Genomic DNA, 16,437 nt, shown 5'->3' on the forward strand with positions numbered 1-16,437 from the left:
ATGACTAACAATATACCTCTGAAGAGATTAAATAAAAAAAAAAAGACTCCCTTTTCAAACGGTGGTTTGTATGAAAACATATCGTATTGCAGCAGAATGGCATGAGGCTGGAATGTTCCAGGAATCAGGGATGCTGGAACCACCTACTCTAAAAGGCACATAATCCACCTATGCAATAGCCCATTTTCAGGATGTAATCGAGTGTCTGCATAACATGGAAATCTTATATCCTTGATCAATGAGAACAGCAAACTGTGTTAAAAAAAGGCCCAAAACTTTGCATTTTACAGTCTCACGTCCCATTGAATCCATTTTGAAAACAGAATACTGCTCCTGGGTCTTCAATTCTATGCAGACAAATTTTAAAGTCACTTCCATTTTTAATAATGCAACACAAACAGAAATAATTCTTTATCAGAAGCATCCTCAGTTGTAGGGAATTGGGGCCACAACATACAATTACTGCATCAGAACATTTCTTGGGTGCCCTTGATTACAGCTGTTTGGATACAGCAGCTGGGTGGGCAGTTTGGAAAGGACAACAGGAATCATCAAACAGAGTTAGAGTAAGCAGACCCTGGCAGTACTGGGGAAAATAAAGTATTCAATAACTAAAGCAAGGCGTGATTAGGGTGGACTGTCTGGCTTCAGGAATGTCAAAGGATTTATTTTCACAGTAAGCTGTGGGTAGACTGGTTCTGGAATATTTTTTGTTCAAAGTTCATACCGAGGTTTTAAGTTTCAAAAAGAAGCTTTTTTGAACAATTCCATTTAGCTCTAACCCAGTCTGCTTTGATCTGCATGTCATCATTACTTTGAAGGAACTAAAACATGCTGAAGACACCCAGAAAATACTGTCTGGTTTTGCTAGAAATTGTATTATTCATACAAAAGTTATTCCCAGCAAACACATGATTTGGGGGTTTAGGATTTCTTCCCTTGCACTCATGAGTAGATGCTAAAATTGAGAACCTTTGTATATTGGCAAAATAATGAAGGACATAGTTATTAGTAACTCCTTGTGGCTACCCTGATACCACAACCTACAAAACTGAAGTTAATTCAGTATACTTTTAAGGCTTGTGACTAATTTAGGAGAAACTTGACTCATTCTCCTCTTAGAAAACCATTTGAATAGCTAAAACAGAAGCGTGGGGGGAAAAAGATAAAAAAAATAAACGATCACCTTCTTAAATTGATTTAAAAACTCTAGTTCTCCATGCAAATTCCTCTTTCATTGTATATATAATAGGAATAAAAGCAGAAAAAAATCAGCAGGATTGCTGAATTTAGCTCAGTGAGTCTAAACTTCAAAGGCATTTCTATGAAATAAAGACCAAATCAATAGGCACTTTACATTGCCTTTACAGTAAAATTATGTGACCCTTTTATTCAGGTTTGCTTATCTTACATTGTAATAACATCCAGGGTAACAGAGACTAAAACCTCCAAACTATCTCTTTTTAGTTAAATATTGCAACAAAGTATTTTATACTAGAACATGTTGCCTGTCTAACTCCCATTCCAGACAAATTAATTTAACTTTCTATTCCTTTATTAAGTAAATAAGTATAAACCCCAGGCAGCTTGCTTACAAGAAAATCTGGATTTATGAATTTGGAAAAAAAAGACCAACACACAAAAAAATCCAACCTCAACAAACAAATAAAACCAGAATGAGCCTGTATTCCAATTGCAGTTATACATTTATTTCATTGCCTGAAAGGATGCACAAGAAATCAGGCTACTTCTGCACAGCAGGAACATTTTTTAAAGTCATATTATAGAAAAAAACCCACCAATGTTATTTAAAAATACAAAACTCTGGAAAAAAGGTACCTCATTCAGGATTAGTCTATTTCATTACAGACGTGATAATTCAAAGCACTAAACTAATCACTTCAAATCTTTGACTATGAAGAAGTCTGGTTAAAATACAGGGTTTGAGCTGTATGGTAGAATTTACATAAGATAATCATATTGTTCTCTTCTACAAAGCTCCACAGCCCTCTGGGCCGCACGATTCAGCTGGGCCAGAACCAGTTGTATACAGAGGAGGGAGAAAATGGTTGGTTGTGCAACCACATTATCTGATATGGAGCAAGCACTTATTTACATTGGAAGGAAGCTCTGGAGGTCAACTGCTTCTATCCTCTACCCAGGGCAATCTTCAAAGCTTCAAAGGCTGCTCAAGGCTGTTCTCAATTAAGTTCAGAGTATCTCCAAGGATGGAGATCCCACAGCCTCTCTGGGCAACTTATCCCAGCATCTGATCACCCTCATGGTGTAAATATTTTCCTAATGTCTAACTGAAACATCCCTTGCTGGAACTTTTTCTGTTGTCTCTAGCTCTATCACCCAGTTCCTCCAAGAAGAGTCTGGTTCTGTCTTCTCTGTACCCTCCCATTAATTGAAAACAAGATCCTCCCTCTAGTCTTCTCAGACACCCAGCTCTTCCAGCTTCTCCTTTTACATTATGTGCTCCTGCCCCATAATTATCTTGGCAGTCTTCCTCTAGACCTGCTCAAATATGTTAGGATCTCTCCTATACTGGGGAGCACAAAACTAGACTCTGCTTCAGATGCAGTCACACAAATGCCAAGCTGACAGAAATGCTCACTTCTCTCAGCTACTGGCTTCATTCCTGGTAAGTAAAGGTACATAACTGACTCACATTTAACTTGGTGTCCACCAGGAAAGTGATGTCATTTGCTGCAACGTCACTTTCTAGCCATTGGTTCCCAAGCCTGTACTACTGCACAGGGTGACTCTTGTTTCAATTTTCAGACTCTGTTGAACACCACAAGGTTCTTGTCAGCCCATTTCTCCAGCCTGTTGAGGTCCCTCAGAAGAGCAGCCCTGTCTCCAGCACACATAACCTGGTGTCATCAAGAAGCTTGCTGATGGTATATTCCATTGCCTCATCCAGGTAGTTAATGAAGATTATAAATGCAAAACTGCATTATTTAATCTTAGTGAATACTAATTATCATGTCCTGAAAAGGATAAAGGACTTCCAAGTAGTTTAATTTTAACTAATTAACAGGTTGGTAAATGGGATGTTACAAAGAACTTGTATTTCAATACTCAAACCACCAAATAAAGCCTCTTCAGTATTTTTTTTTTAATGGGCAGTTTGTGCTTGGTGACTCATTGAAATTGCTCCAATGAAACATTTCTCTCCAACACATCCTTCTAAACATGGAGAACTAAATACATGAATTATCTGTGTCAGTGACTCTCAAGAAGTCAGGGAAAAGGGCCTAAATGAAGAGCCATTGTATGTTTGTACTGCAATAAGCTACAGAGCTGGCAGTAACAGCTCAGTACTGCAGGATGCGTACCTCCATATACAAGCTTTTGGAGAACACAAGTAACTGGAGTACTTCCATAAAGAACAAACACCACATCTTCAAATTGTGTATAACTCACAGTGCTGCACAGGCCTAGATTATTTGGTATTACAATTTTGTAACAGAACTATTCCTACAGAATAGGTGTGTAAGATCATTGCTGAAGAACCCCATGTTCTGCTATCATGAAGTCTACTACATAGCTGTGTCTCAAGATCTGAGCTTTAAAATACCAAAATCCTCACCTTATGGGTACAGAGATAACTTCAACTATTTAGCGAATGTGAATGAAACTGCATCAGTCAATAAATTCTTTAAAATGCTAAAACATATAACCCGCATTATCAGACAGCTGGAACTTTTGTCTTCATAGTTTAGTAGCTACACACTTCTGCAGTTTCTTCAAGACACTGATGAAATCCACCATTTTGATAGACTAACGAGAAATTTTCTGGGCCTTACTCTGCCAGGACATTTCCACATGTTTATCTGTAGTCTTTCAACATAATAGAGAGTTAACTGGAGATTAATACATTTCCTTGTCCCCAGCTGCTTAGAGATCTAGAGCAGCAGAGCCACCCAAATTTTAAAAAAAATCCTAAAAAAGTAACAATTCTGCAAGTAATTTACAGGCAAGGTAATAAGAAAAAGAACATTTCAGAGGAAAATTCTATTGCAACAGCATTTACAGGTTGCTACTGCTGAAAATTAGTCCTGATGTGCATCCAGCCTCGCATATATTATTTTTACATCTTACACACATAGTAGCTAATAAAAATACAAAGAAAGACCACAACTACATATCACAGCAGTACACTAACAATCAAACCCTTAGTACAGAGAAGAGTTCATTAGTGAATTACAGCAGCCCTAAAATTCCTATTCTTAAGTCTATGATAAATTTTAATGGAACCAGTATTTAATGTAATGGTAGTGCAAAAACATAGACAAGTATATTTCATGACCTTTTCTCATAATTTTTCAGCTATTTCTCCAAAGACTGGTTCATAACAGGAAATAATTTAAATTATCATCATTATCAGTGTTTCATCTGTGCATCCTAAAAAATACACTCTTGGTTTTCAATACAGTAAGATTTCGAGTTTCTATACAAGAGCTCTGATAGAAATATACACCATTTTTAACTTTGACTTCAAAATTCCTATTAGAAATCCATTTGAAATAAAGGGGTTGGGGGGATTGCTATCTCAATTAACATCTGTAAAAGCTCCTTGAAGAGGAGATCTTAAGTGGATTGTAAACACAGCTCAAACTAATAAATATACTAAATACAATTTTCTCCACTAAGTTATTTCATTTGTAGTAATTTACAATCAGGACCAAAACCAGCTGCATGCAAACAGAACATGATGTTCCTACAGTCACTTAAAGTACCTGCTATAAGAACAAGAAGGGCCTGTTTTTAAAGCAGAATTATATTTATAAACTAGAAAAATCGAATTCATTTCTATGCCAAATTCCAAGAAGAGAGATGATCAGGTGAAGTACTTGGAGCAGAGAATCAGTTTCCAACTTATATTTACATTTAACTGCAATTGAATATAGAGTATATAACCCAGTCCAGAAATATGTCATTAGTATATACATAATTAGCATTATATATGTTAACTTTAAGTGTATTTTCCCAGAAATAGATTTGAAACCTCCAAAGCTGTGTCTTTCCTCCAGTCATCCTTCATTAAAGAAAAAAAAAAAAGACAGAAGAGAGAGATCACCAACACTCCTATAGCACATTTTTCAAAAGTCAGTATTTTAACTGTTTAAGACAATTACCACAGAATTAAACTGCATAAGAATATTCACAATTAGTGGCAATTCTTTTACCACTTTTCATATAAGTTATCTCACAGGTTACCCCTAGCTGACATCATCTATCTGAGCCTAAGTCAAACCAAGTCAAAACAAAATTACGTTTTCCTTTCTATAGCCTTTAATTCTATGTGAATTACAGTTAAATCTTAATTCAGGTTAGTATTCACATAAAAACTTGCCCACTTGACTTAATTTTCCTTTAGTTTATCTTACTTCTTGCTAGTGCTTTTCTTCACAGCCTATGCAAGACTATGTGTCTCTTTCTGTTTTCATCTGCTAAGAACTGTTTAGAATTTCTAGTCACACAGAAGTGCCAAATCATTGATGCTGGTCAAAAAAACCCAAACCCAACACCACAGCATGTCTGAAAAGGTGTCACTCATCCAATTAACTTCATGAGACAGAGGCATCAGGTAATTATAACACAGCGTACCAGCCATTATCACAGCAGATGATGCTGAAGACGATCCCGACTCCGTAAAAACATTCTGCAAGAGCAGATCAAAGCTACAAGCCATTCATGTCAACAGAAGAAACAAACCTTTGCTTCAAGAGGTACAAGACAATAATGAAACACAAAACAATAATCAGAAAAATATGGAGGGAAGATAGAAAGAAGCAAGAAAAATAAGAACAAATAATATTCAGAAGCTAGAATGCCATATAAATAAATACAGAAGAAACACCAACACAACACTAAGATAGAACAGCTACTACAAGATACAGCAGAGACACTGCATAGAAGAGAAATAACACAAACCTCTATAATAGTAGTCATCACGGTTCAAGAATATAAACAAACCTCTTATGGGTAAGTTATACTTTTGTTAGCTTGCATAAATGGAAAAGGATTTAAATGCACCAGATTTAAAGTTACTGCATGAAGATGAAAAAAAATCTGACTCCATGAAATGTATTTTAGTACCTTAAGTTAATCCAAAATTTGAAAACACGCAATGGACCTTTTCTTTAATAAGCATTTATTATCTTCCTACCTCTGATAATGACTCCTGAAAAGAAGCGCCACACTTAAATATAAGAACTTAAATAACATTGCAGAAAAACGGCCACACTTACAAACATTTCTTAAAGTTGGATGTAGGAAGTATACAAGTGGTGATTTACTTTCTTGCTTAATACAAAGAATAACCTACAACCAATTGGTCTCTTTGATAGCAAAACAACTCTCTTTAGGTTCTTTTGGTTTTCAAGGCCTATCGTCCAGTTACTAGAAGTCAAGGCTCTTAAACTGACTTGTATTGTATACAGTCTTGCAGACGGTCCAGAAATCAATCATTCTTGATCTTTTCCTCTAAACTGTGCTTTGCTTCAGAGTGCTACAGTCGGAGAGGGTTCTGCCTATGCCTCACAGACTGTCAACTGTACATATAAATGGAGTAGTTCAGATCATTCCAGCAAACTTAAGGATTCACTCAAAATACCACAGTGACTTGGAAATGCCTAGACTGTACTTTTGAACACAGCCTTTATTATAAAGCAAGGACTAAGATGTTCACAGCAGTTTAAAAATACTCCTTTAAAATGAATATACAGCATTTGGCTACCACATGACAGCCCTTATACCATGGAACATGGTGACTGCAGTATTTCCAAAAGTCTTTTCGGTTTATTTACTTGTATGCTTCCAGGGTTCTGTTTTCGCAATAAAAGCATCAATCAAAATTGAATATCTTTTTTTTGTTGCTGTTATTTTTGTCGGAGAGAAAAGGAAAACCTAAATGCAGTGAAGAGATATAGAGAAGTAGCAGCCAATAACTAGGTTTCTACTTCCCAGAATGCTATAGAGCATGGCAGACTACACAACAGAAGTTAGAATCATAGAATCATTTAGGCTGGAAAAGACCTTTAAGATCATCAAGTCCAACTGTAAACCTAACACTGCCAAGTCCACCACTAAACCATGTCCCTAAGCGCCACATCTATGTGTCTTTTAAATACCTCCAGGAATAGTGACTCAACCACTTCCATGGGCAGCCTGTTCCAATGCTTGACAACACTTTCGGTGAAGAAATTTTTCTTAATTTCCAATCTAAACCTCCCCTGGCGCAACTTGATGCTGTTTCCTCTTGTCCTATCACTTGTTACTTGGGAAAAGAGACCGACAACACCCACCTCATTACAACCTCCTTTCAGGTAGTCGTAGAGAGCAATAACGTCTCCCCCGAGCCTCCTTTTCTCCAGGCTAAACAACCCCAGTTCCCTCAGCCACTCCTCGTAAGACTTGTTCTCTAGACCCTTCACCAGCTTCATTGCTCTTCTCTGGACACGCTCCAGCACCTCAATGTCTTTCCTGTAGTGAGGGGCCTAAAACTGAACACACTAATTGAGGTGCGGCCTCACCAGTGCTGAGTACAGGGGTAAAATCACTTCCCCAGTCCTGCTGGTCACACCTTTCTGATACAAGCCAGGATGCTGTTAGCCACCTGGGCACACTGCCAGCTCATGTTCATCCAGCTGTCGACTAACACCCCTGAGTCCTTTCCCACCGGGCAGCTTTCTAGCCACTCTTCCTCAGGCCTGTAGCATTGCAAGGGGTTGTTTGACCCAAGTGCAGGACCCGGCACTCAGCTTTGGTGAACCTCACACAGCGGTCCTGAGCCGATCAATCCAGCCTGTCCAGATCCTTCTGTAGAGCCTTCCTATCCTCAAGCAGATCAACACTCTCACTCAACTTGGTGTCATCTGCAAAGTTACTGAGGGTGCACTTGATTGCCTTGGCCAATTACTGATAAAGATACTAAACAGAACTGGCCCCAATACTGAGCCCTGGGGAACACCACTTGTGACTGGGCACCAACTGGATTTAACTCCATTCACCACAACTTTTTGGGCCTGGCCATCCAGTCAGTATTTTACCCATCCAAGCCATGAGAAGTCAGTTTCTCCAGAGAACGCCGTGGGAAATGGTGTCAGAGGCTTTACTAAAGTCTAGGTAGACAACATCCACAGCCTTTCCCTCATCCACTGAGTGGGTCACCCTGTCACAGAAGATCAGGTTAGTCCAGCAGGACCTGTCTTTCATAAACCCAGGCTGACTGGGCCTGATCACCTGGTTGTCCTGTACGTGCCACATGACAGCACTCAAGATGATCTGCTCCACAACCTTCCCCGGCACCAAGGTCAGACTGACAGGCCTGTAGTTCCCCAGATCCTCCTCCTGGCCCTTCTTGTAGATGGGCGTCACATTTGCTAATCTTCAGTCAACGGGGACCTCCCCGGTTAGCCAGGACTGCTGATAAATGACTGAAAATGGCTTAGTAAGCACTTCTGCCAGCTCCCTCAGTACCCTGGGGTGAATCCCATCCCACCCCATAGACTTGTGTGTGTCTAAGTGGTGCAGCAGGTCACTAACCATTTCCCCTTGGATTATGGGGGTATCATTCCGCTCCCCATCCCTGTCTTCCAGCTCAGGGGGCTGGGTACCTGGAAAATAACTGGTCTTACTATTAGACTGAGGCAAAGGCGGCATGAAATACCTCAGCCTTTTCCTCACCCTTTGTCACTATGTTTCTACCCACATCCAATAAAGGATGGAGATTCTCCTTAGCCTTCCTTTTGTTGCTAATGTATTTATAGAAACACTTTTTACTGTCTTTTACGGCAGTAACCAGATTAAGTTCTAGTTGGGATCTGGCCCTTCTAATTTTCTCCCTGCATAACCTTGCGACATCCTTGTAGTCCTCCGAGCTGCCTGCCCCTTCTTCCAAAGCACATAAACTCTCCTTTTCTGACCTGAGCTCCAGCCAAAGCTCTCTGTTCAGCCAGGCCAGTTTTCTTCCCTGCCAGCTCATCTTTTGGCACGTGGGGACAGCCTGCTCTTGCGCCTTTAAGATTTCCTTCTTGAAGAATGTCCAGCCTTCCTGGACTCCTTTGCCCTTCAGGACTGCCTCCCAAGGGACTTTGTCAACCAGGCTCCTAAACAGGCCAAAGTCTGCCCTCCAGAAGTCCCAAGGTAGCGGTTCTGCTGACCCCCCACCTTACTTCTCCAAGAAATGAAAACTCTATCATTTTGTGATCGCTATGCCCAAGGTAGCCTCCAACCATCACATCACCCACAAGTCCTTCTCTGTTTGCAACCAACAGGTCCAGCGGAGCACCTCCCCAAGTTGGCTCACTCACCAGCTGTGTCAGGAAGTTATCTTCCACACGCTCCAGGAACCTCCTAGACTGTTTCCTCTCTGCTGTATTATATTTCCAGCAGACATCCGGTAAGTTAAAGTCCCCCATGAGAACAAGGGCTAGCGATTGTGAGACCTCTCCCAGCTGCTTATAGAATATTTCTGCCTCTTCATCCTGTCTGGGTGGTCTATAACAGACTCCCACCATGATACCTACCTTGTTGGCCTTCCCCCTGAGTCTTACCCATAGAAACTCAACCCTATCGTCACTATCATTAAGCTCTAAACAATCAAAACACTCCCTAACATACAGGGCTACCCCACTGCCTCTCCTTCCCAGCCTATCCCTTCTGAAGAGTTCACAGCCATTGCAGCACTCCACTTGTGTGAGTCATCCCACCATGTTTCCGTGATGGTGACTACATCAGTTTTCCTTCTGCATGATGGCTTCCAGCTCCTCCTGTCTGTTGCCCATGCTGCATTCATTGGTGCAGATGCACTTCAGCTGGGCTATTGATCCCGCCACCTCTTTGAAGGGAGAAGCCCTAATTCCTATGTGACCATTCTCAGACACTTCCGCGGTTTCTAACACATCAATAACCCTCGTGTCTTTGCTGCCACATGGATCTCCATCCCCTACCCCCACTGAGGCGGCAGACCAAAGGACCTTGCTAGCACACCATCCCTCAAACATTGGCATGCCACCCCCAGGCTTATCTCTAGCAAGCCTGGTTTCATCCTTTTCCCTCTTCAAATCTAGTTTAAGGCTCTTTCAATGAGCCCTGCTAACTCCTGTGCAAAGAACCTTTTTCCCCTTTGAGACAGGTGTACCCCATCTGTTGACAGCAGGCCTGGTGTCATGTAAGCCAACCCATGATCAAAAAACCCCAAATTCTGCCAGTGACACCAGGCTCGGAGCCAGATATTGATCTGCTGGCTCTTCCTGTTTCTTCCCTCATCACTCCCTGCAACTGGAAAGATAGAGGAGAACTCTACTTGTGCTCCTGATCCCATAACCAGTCATCCCAAGGCCCTGAACTCTCTCTTGATTGCCCTCAGACTTCTTGTTGCAACTTCATCGCCGCTTCTTGAAAAATCAATAATAGATAATAATCTGAGGGCCATACCAGGGTAGGAAGCTTTCTCTTCACATCTTTAACTGGGCCCCAGACTTCCCTAAGAAGTAGGTCTGGTCTGCATATTGGGCCTTCTGTTCCCTTCAGAAGAGAGTCTCCTATGACAATGACCCATCTTTTTTTTCTTTATGGGAGCAGTTTTGATGCAGCAGGGCGTAGGCTGACTTAACCTCAGTGGCACCTCCAAGCTAGATGAACCATCGTCCTCATTATTCTTTGGTTCCACTTGCAGAGTCTCACACCTGTTATGCAAGGGCACCTGGGAAGGTGGAGTAGTCACAGAGGAGATGCAGCTGTGACACCAGGCAGGAACTTGTTGCCATTGCCTCCTGTTCCTTAAGTCACTGTGTTCAGCCAGACAATTCTCTGTATCATGCATCCTGTTAAGTTCTTCAGGTACGTCAAAATGGTAAGCACAAGCCATGGGGAAACTCCCTTAAGTAGGGAAAATCCCCAAGAGATTTAATGAAGTTGTCTCCAACACAGAAGCCTACACATAAGAACTATTTTATATGTAATTAATAATACACTGCCTCAGTTGTCATGATGTAGTATTTAAACTACACTTATTGTCGAAGAATAATGTTACCATACTGCAGGCTGTGTGCAAACATTGATTCCTAGGTGCAAGTTTACACTCCAACATAAAACTTACTTTTAGAGAATTTATTTTGGCCCCTCATCTTCCTTGTCAGTACAGAACTGAACAAGAAAAGTTACAAGAGGAACCCTACAGACAACACTGCCATACAGCTGCTCTGTGAAACCAAGCCAGGAAGGATCCAAGGCATTCAGCGAAGAGGCCCTTCTACTTCCCTGCAGTAATCCATTTACGACCTGTTACCATATTTTTACTGCAATTATCCTTCAACAGTCAGAATTCAGAATTTGTGTTTTAAAATATAAATCAAAGCAAAACCACTAAATGAAAATATCTCTTAAGCAACTCCCACAAACCCCCTTAAAGAAAATTCAAGGATATTAGCAGTACTACAAACTAGCTTTACGTCAAAAGAAGTGTTTGTCTTATCTAGAAACATGGTGATTCTTCTGTTGGGAAAACAGAAGGGTTAAGGATACACATAAATGTGAATTTGAAATGTTAATCTATATTATGTGTGAGATGTTTGTAACTTCTGAATATTACTTTCAATTACCAAAAACAAGAATACAGGAAGAGGATTGGGGAAATAACAAGGACTCCCTCCAACCACCTCTGCACACCAATAAGAGAAAACCCTGGCTGATTTTACATAGACACTTATTTCTTTTTATTTTCATAGTACAATTTAAGGTACGTGAGACCAAAACCAAAGAAGCAGAAAGTAAGGACTGTACTGTTAACAAAGCACGTAGGGTAAAGGAAATTCAGAAAACATTTTAAAATAAAGACAACAAAACAACTGACTAGTATCTGCCTTTCTCCAAAATGATTCTTGGGACTAATAAACTGAAGATACTCCACTATTGCTACACTTATTTGTACAGCACTCCTAGTATTTTTTGAAATAAGACAGATAGATATATACATACATATAAAAACATAAATTAAGACAGTCTGGAATGAAAACATATTATTTCACTGATACTAGAGAAGACAATTTAATATTCCTCAGAAAAAAAAAAATCACAGAATCACAGAATGGTTTGGGTTGAAAGGAACCTTTAAAGATCATCACAGGCAGGGACATCTTTCAGTACATCAGGTTGCTCAAAGCTCCGTCCAACCTGGCCTTGAACACTTTTCCAGTGGTGGGGCATCCACAACTTCTCTGGGCAACCTGTTCCAGTGTCTCACCACCCACATCATAAAAAATTTCTTCCTTATTTCCAATCTAAATCTACCCTCTTTCAGTTTAAAACCGTTGCTCCTTGTCCTGTCACTACAGGCCTTTGTAAAAAGGTGCTCTCAATCTTTCTTATAGGCCTCTTTATATATAGAAAGGCTGCAACAAGGTCTCCCTGAAGCCTTCTCCAGGGTGAATAACCCCAGATCTCTCGGCCTTTCTTCGCAGGAGGCGTTCCAGCCCTCTGACCATTTTTGTGACCCTCCTCCAGACCTGCTCCAACAGGTCCATGTCCTTCTTACGCTGGGGACTCCAGAGCTGGACACAGCACTTCAGGTAGGGTCTCACCAGAGTGGAGTAGAGGGGCAGAATCCCCTCCCTTGACCTACCACACTTCTCTTGATGCAGCCCAGGATATGGTTGGCTTTCTGGGCTGCGAGCGCACATTGCTGGCTCACGTTCAATTTTTTGTCCACCAGTATCCTCAAGTCCTTCTCTGCAGGTCTGCTCTCAATCCCCCAGTCTGTACTGATATTGGGGATTGCCCTGGCCCAGGTGGAGGACCTTGTTCTTGGCCTTTCATAATGGCAAACAAAGACTATTTTTACTGGTTCCACTTTAAATCTGGAAGACATTTAGCGGTTCTGAAGAAAACTAGCAGTTTTTAAACACTAGGTAGACTTCTCTGGCTTGAACTTTCATTGTAATATAATCTTGCATGAAACTTCCTTTGTCCCTAAAGTTTACATATATGTGTGATTTCAGTAATGCTCCACAGAAAAGTATGTGGCATGCATTTTGGGAGGAAGGAGGGCAAGTGGTAAAGTCTGGTCTGATGATGATGGTGTTGAAAACCAGCTTCCCCTGTCATTTTGAACATTTCAGAATTTCCACGGGGCTGCTGTTCCAGCAAAACAGATCTGTTTGCTATGTCATTATCAATTATGCGCATACAGTAATATGATTAGAAACGTTAACTGGTTCAGCACATGTATTTGTAACCTCCAGTTTCTCAATTTTCTTTCTTGCTGGCATGAGTCACCTTAGCAAAGGCGACAAAACTTCAACAGTGACAACTGCAGAGATGAACTACAAGTTTTCAGATTCTGAGGTGAAGGTAATTAACTAGTCAGGTAGCAGTAACTACACAATATCTAAAAAGCAAAGCTAAAACTAAAAACCCCAAACAAACAAATGAAAAAAAAAAATCCCAAAACCACACATACACAAACCAACAAAAAACCTAAAAACCAAACAAGAAACCTAGAACATCCCCATCCCACCAAAAAAAAAAAAAAAAAACCCCCCAAAAAAATCACCGCAAACCCTGCTAGCCAAACTGGTTAACAATTAATAAACAAAGCTCTATTACTGAAACAGAAAGCAATGTAAATCAAATGAAATCAATCACAGCAGTGGGTGAGAAACTACTCAGGACAGATTAAATCAGCCATAGTGTTAAAAAGGTCTTATGTAGCAAACAAAGACATAATGACATTTTCTAAAACCATTTTTTTATAGTTGTTCCATTGAAAAAAGGCTGACAGCTGTAGAAGGCATTCCCTTTTAAATTTACATATTTAGTTTCCTTTAATTTTCTGGAGTGTGTATGCCTGATAGGAACATATAACAAACAGGTACATGTAAACTTCCATAAAATATATGTCTAGGAAACTCCATGTTTTTTCAATAAACCTAATAATGTACTTACATATGTACATACCTAGTCCTATCTAGATGTGTATGGCACAAGCAAAAATTAGAGGGACTGCATAAAACTTACTTGCTTAATTTTTGTCTTTTGTCTACTGATACTATTATTATTACAATAGCATCTTTTTTTTGGTTTTGTTTTTTAATTTTCATTCATAATATTCTGCTGATGTGTATACATGTATATGACGACAGGGTACCACCAGCATTGTTTAGCTTTTTAGTATATTTCTAGTAATATTTTTATTCAGGAATAATATATTGTATTCTTAAAATATTTTATTATTTTGTTTAAGGACTAAAGTAAAATTTGTTAAAGAAGGAATTGCTCGAGTACAGGATGACAACATCTTGGAATGAAAATTTCCAGAAGCCTCTTCTGTAATTTGGTTTCTTATTTGAAAGAACAGCTATTTGCTCTTTCCATGTCCGGGGGTGGGGGGGAAGTTGCTATAAATTCTACCACTTCACTTCTGTGTAGACACCTCAACTAAATAAACCACATGTTTTAAAAGTTGAAAAATGCTGTTACTTTCCATATGACTAAATCCTTTTTTTTTTCCTTCCCAAGAAGAGTATTCTTCCCCTGTACCCAAGACAGATTAAAGAGAAATTAATCCACCATGCTTCATATTGAAAATCAAAGAGATGAAAGTAAGGATAAAATACCCATATGTGTGTGAAGAGACACAGTCTCTTTTCATTGCCAATCTCTACAGCTAATAATTCTCTCAGAAGTGGTCTCTCTCTTTAGGGAATGTACTTAAACTACAGTACACCTACCGATGTTATGCCTACAACTAAAACTCCATTTCTGGAGCTGGTAAGCACAGAAATGCACTCAAAGAAAAAAGCGCAATCAATGATGATTAGTAATGATGGAGGGGTCCATGCAAACAATTTAAGCTGCGGTATTAGTGCCTTACTCTGCAGAGCATGTTTTTGTGACTCCACATTTCCTCTGCATACTATTTGAACTGTAAATAAAAGACAGACTAAGCACTCACGAATTATCAAGGTTCTTCTTCTTTTTTAAAAGTCGCCCAATTTCCAGCATGTGTTTAGACATGCCTGGGAGAGTGATACTGCTACTTACGTAAAACTGTTACAGTATCAAGACTCAAATTTTTCTCTGAGAAAGAAAAAATAAAGTAAAACGCGAGCTCACGAGCGTTCAATTTCATTCACGAAAGGCTGTTCAGGCCGGCGTTACCCGGCCTGGAAGCAAGGTTACCCCGCCACAGCTCACCCAGCGGCACACGCTCCCACTCCGGCGGCTCACACTTTGTCCCTGCTGCCTTCGAGGCAGGATTTCCAGGCTACGAGCGAGGCGGGCATGAGCTCCACAGCGGGGGCCGGCTGAAGCCAGGCCGTCGGGCAGCTCCAAACTTTCCGATGGTCCTGGCCGCGGGAGCCCCGCCGCCCCGGGGCTGCAGCTGCCGAGCCCCCTCACCCGCCCGGTTTCCGGGCGAGCCCCCCTGCCCTCCGCCGCCGCGGGGCGCGGCGCCTGAAGGGAGCCTGGGCCGGAGGCGGCGGCCTCCCCCCCCAACCCAGCCCGCCGCCTCCCGCCATTACGCTCCCCCACAGCCCCCTGCCCACCGGGGCCCGCGCTGCCGGGGGCCGTCCACACACCGGCAGCGCCGCCGCGCGCGGGGACGGCCAGTCTCGGTAACCTGCGGCTTGTTTACCTCCGCACGGCGGCGATACCCTCCGCTCTCGCCTCCTCCGCCCCGCTCCGCTCCCCTCGCCTGCCGACGGCGCCCCCAGAGCCGCCTCCCGGCCCGCCCCACCCGCGCTGCGGCGGGCTGCCGACGCCCAGATGTGCAAAGTCTTCCCGGCTGCGTCCGCGGCCGGACTCGCCTCGGCCGCCCGCAGCCCCGCGGACACCGCCCGAGCCTCCCCGGGCGGCGCCGGGATCGCCGCCAGCGCCGCGGGCCACTCACCGGCTCCTCACAGGGGCTCTCCCCGGCCCTTCCCGGCTCCTCCGCGACCGCCACCCAGCGCCTCCATTTGCTCAGCGGCCGCTCCTCTCTCCCTCTCCCCCTGCTCCGCTCCGGGTACGGCGCCCTCTGGAGCGCCCGCTCCGCGGGGGGCTCCGGCCCGCGGGCAGCCGGGGGCGTCACTCGGCGGCTGAAGCAGCGCGGAGTGCCCGGCGGCGAGGCTCCCTCCGCGCAGGCAGGGCGTTGCGGCTGCCGCCGCCTCGCTGCCCCTTTGTTCGGCAGCGGCGCTGACAGCTGCTGGCGGCGCTCCCCGGGCCCGGGCGGCCGCTTCACCTCAGCGCCTCCCGGCCTGCCAGCAGCGCCTCATGCTCCCGGCCCGGCCCGCCGCCCGGTCTCGCTCCCCCTTTCTCCCCTCGCGGTCAGCAACCGGCGGCGGCCCCAGCACAGCAGTTCAGGCCGCCGACCCGGAAACTCATCGGCAGCCGAGGCCCGCGGGGCTCCGACGGGAAGCGGATCCGCCGAGCCGGGGGAGGGAG

The 16,437-nt window shown here is 42.8% G+C and overlaps 1 protein-coding gene across 4 annotated transcripts in view; it reads right to left on the reverse strand.

Moving 5' to 3' along the window:
* ANKIB1 (ankyrin repeat and IBR domain containing 1) overlaps positions 1 to 16,345 on the reverse strand; it is a 104,289-nt gene extending 87,944 nt beyond the window's left edge. For 2 of the 4 annotated variants that reach the window (XM_074864629.1, XM_074864610.1), the window contains exon 1: positions 15,905 to 16,344. The gene's annotated coding sequence lies outside the window, so the exon portion shown is untranslated. Of the gene's footprint in view, positions 1 to 15,649; positions 15,673 to 15,904 lie in introns of those variants that run through there. The other 2 variants (XM_074864631.1, XM_074864622.1) reach the window with 2 other exon arrangements.
* Between the last annotated feature and the right edge of the window lie 92 nt (positions 16,346 to 16,437).

This window comes from Strix uralensis, chromosome 1 (assembly GCF_047716275.1).
Source record: "Strix uralensis isolate ZFMK-TIS-50842 chromosome 1, bStrUra1, whole genome shotgun sequence".
In the NCBI taxonomy this organism is placed as follows: Eukaryota; Metazoa; Chordata; class Aves; order Strigiformes; family Strigidae; genus Strix; species Strix uralensis.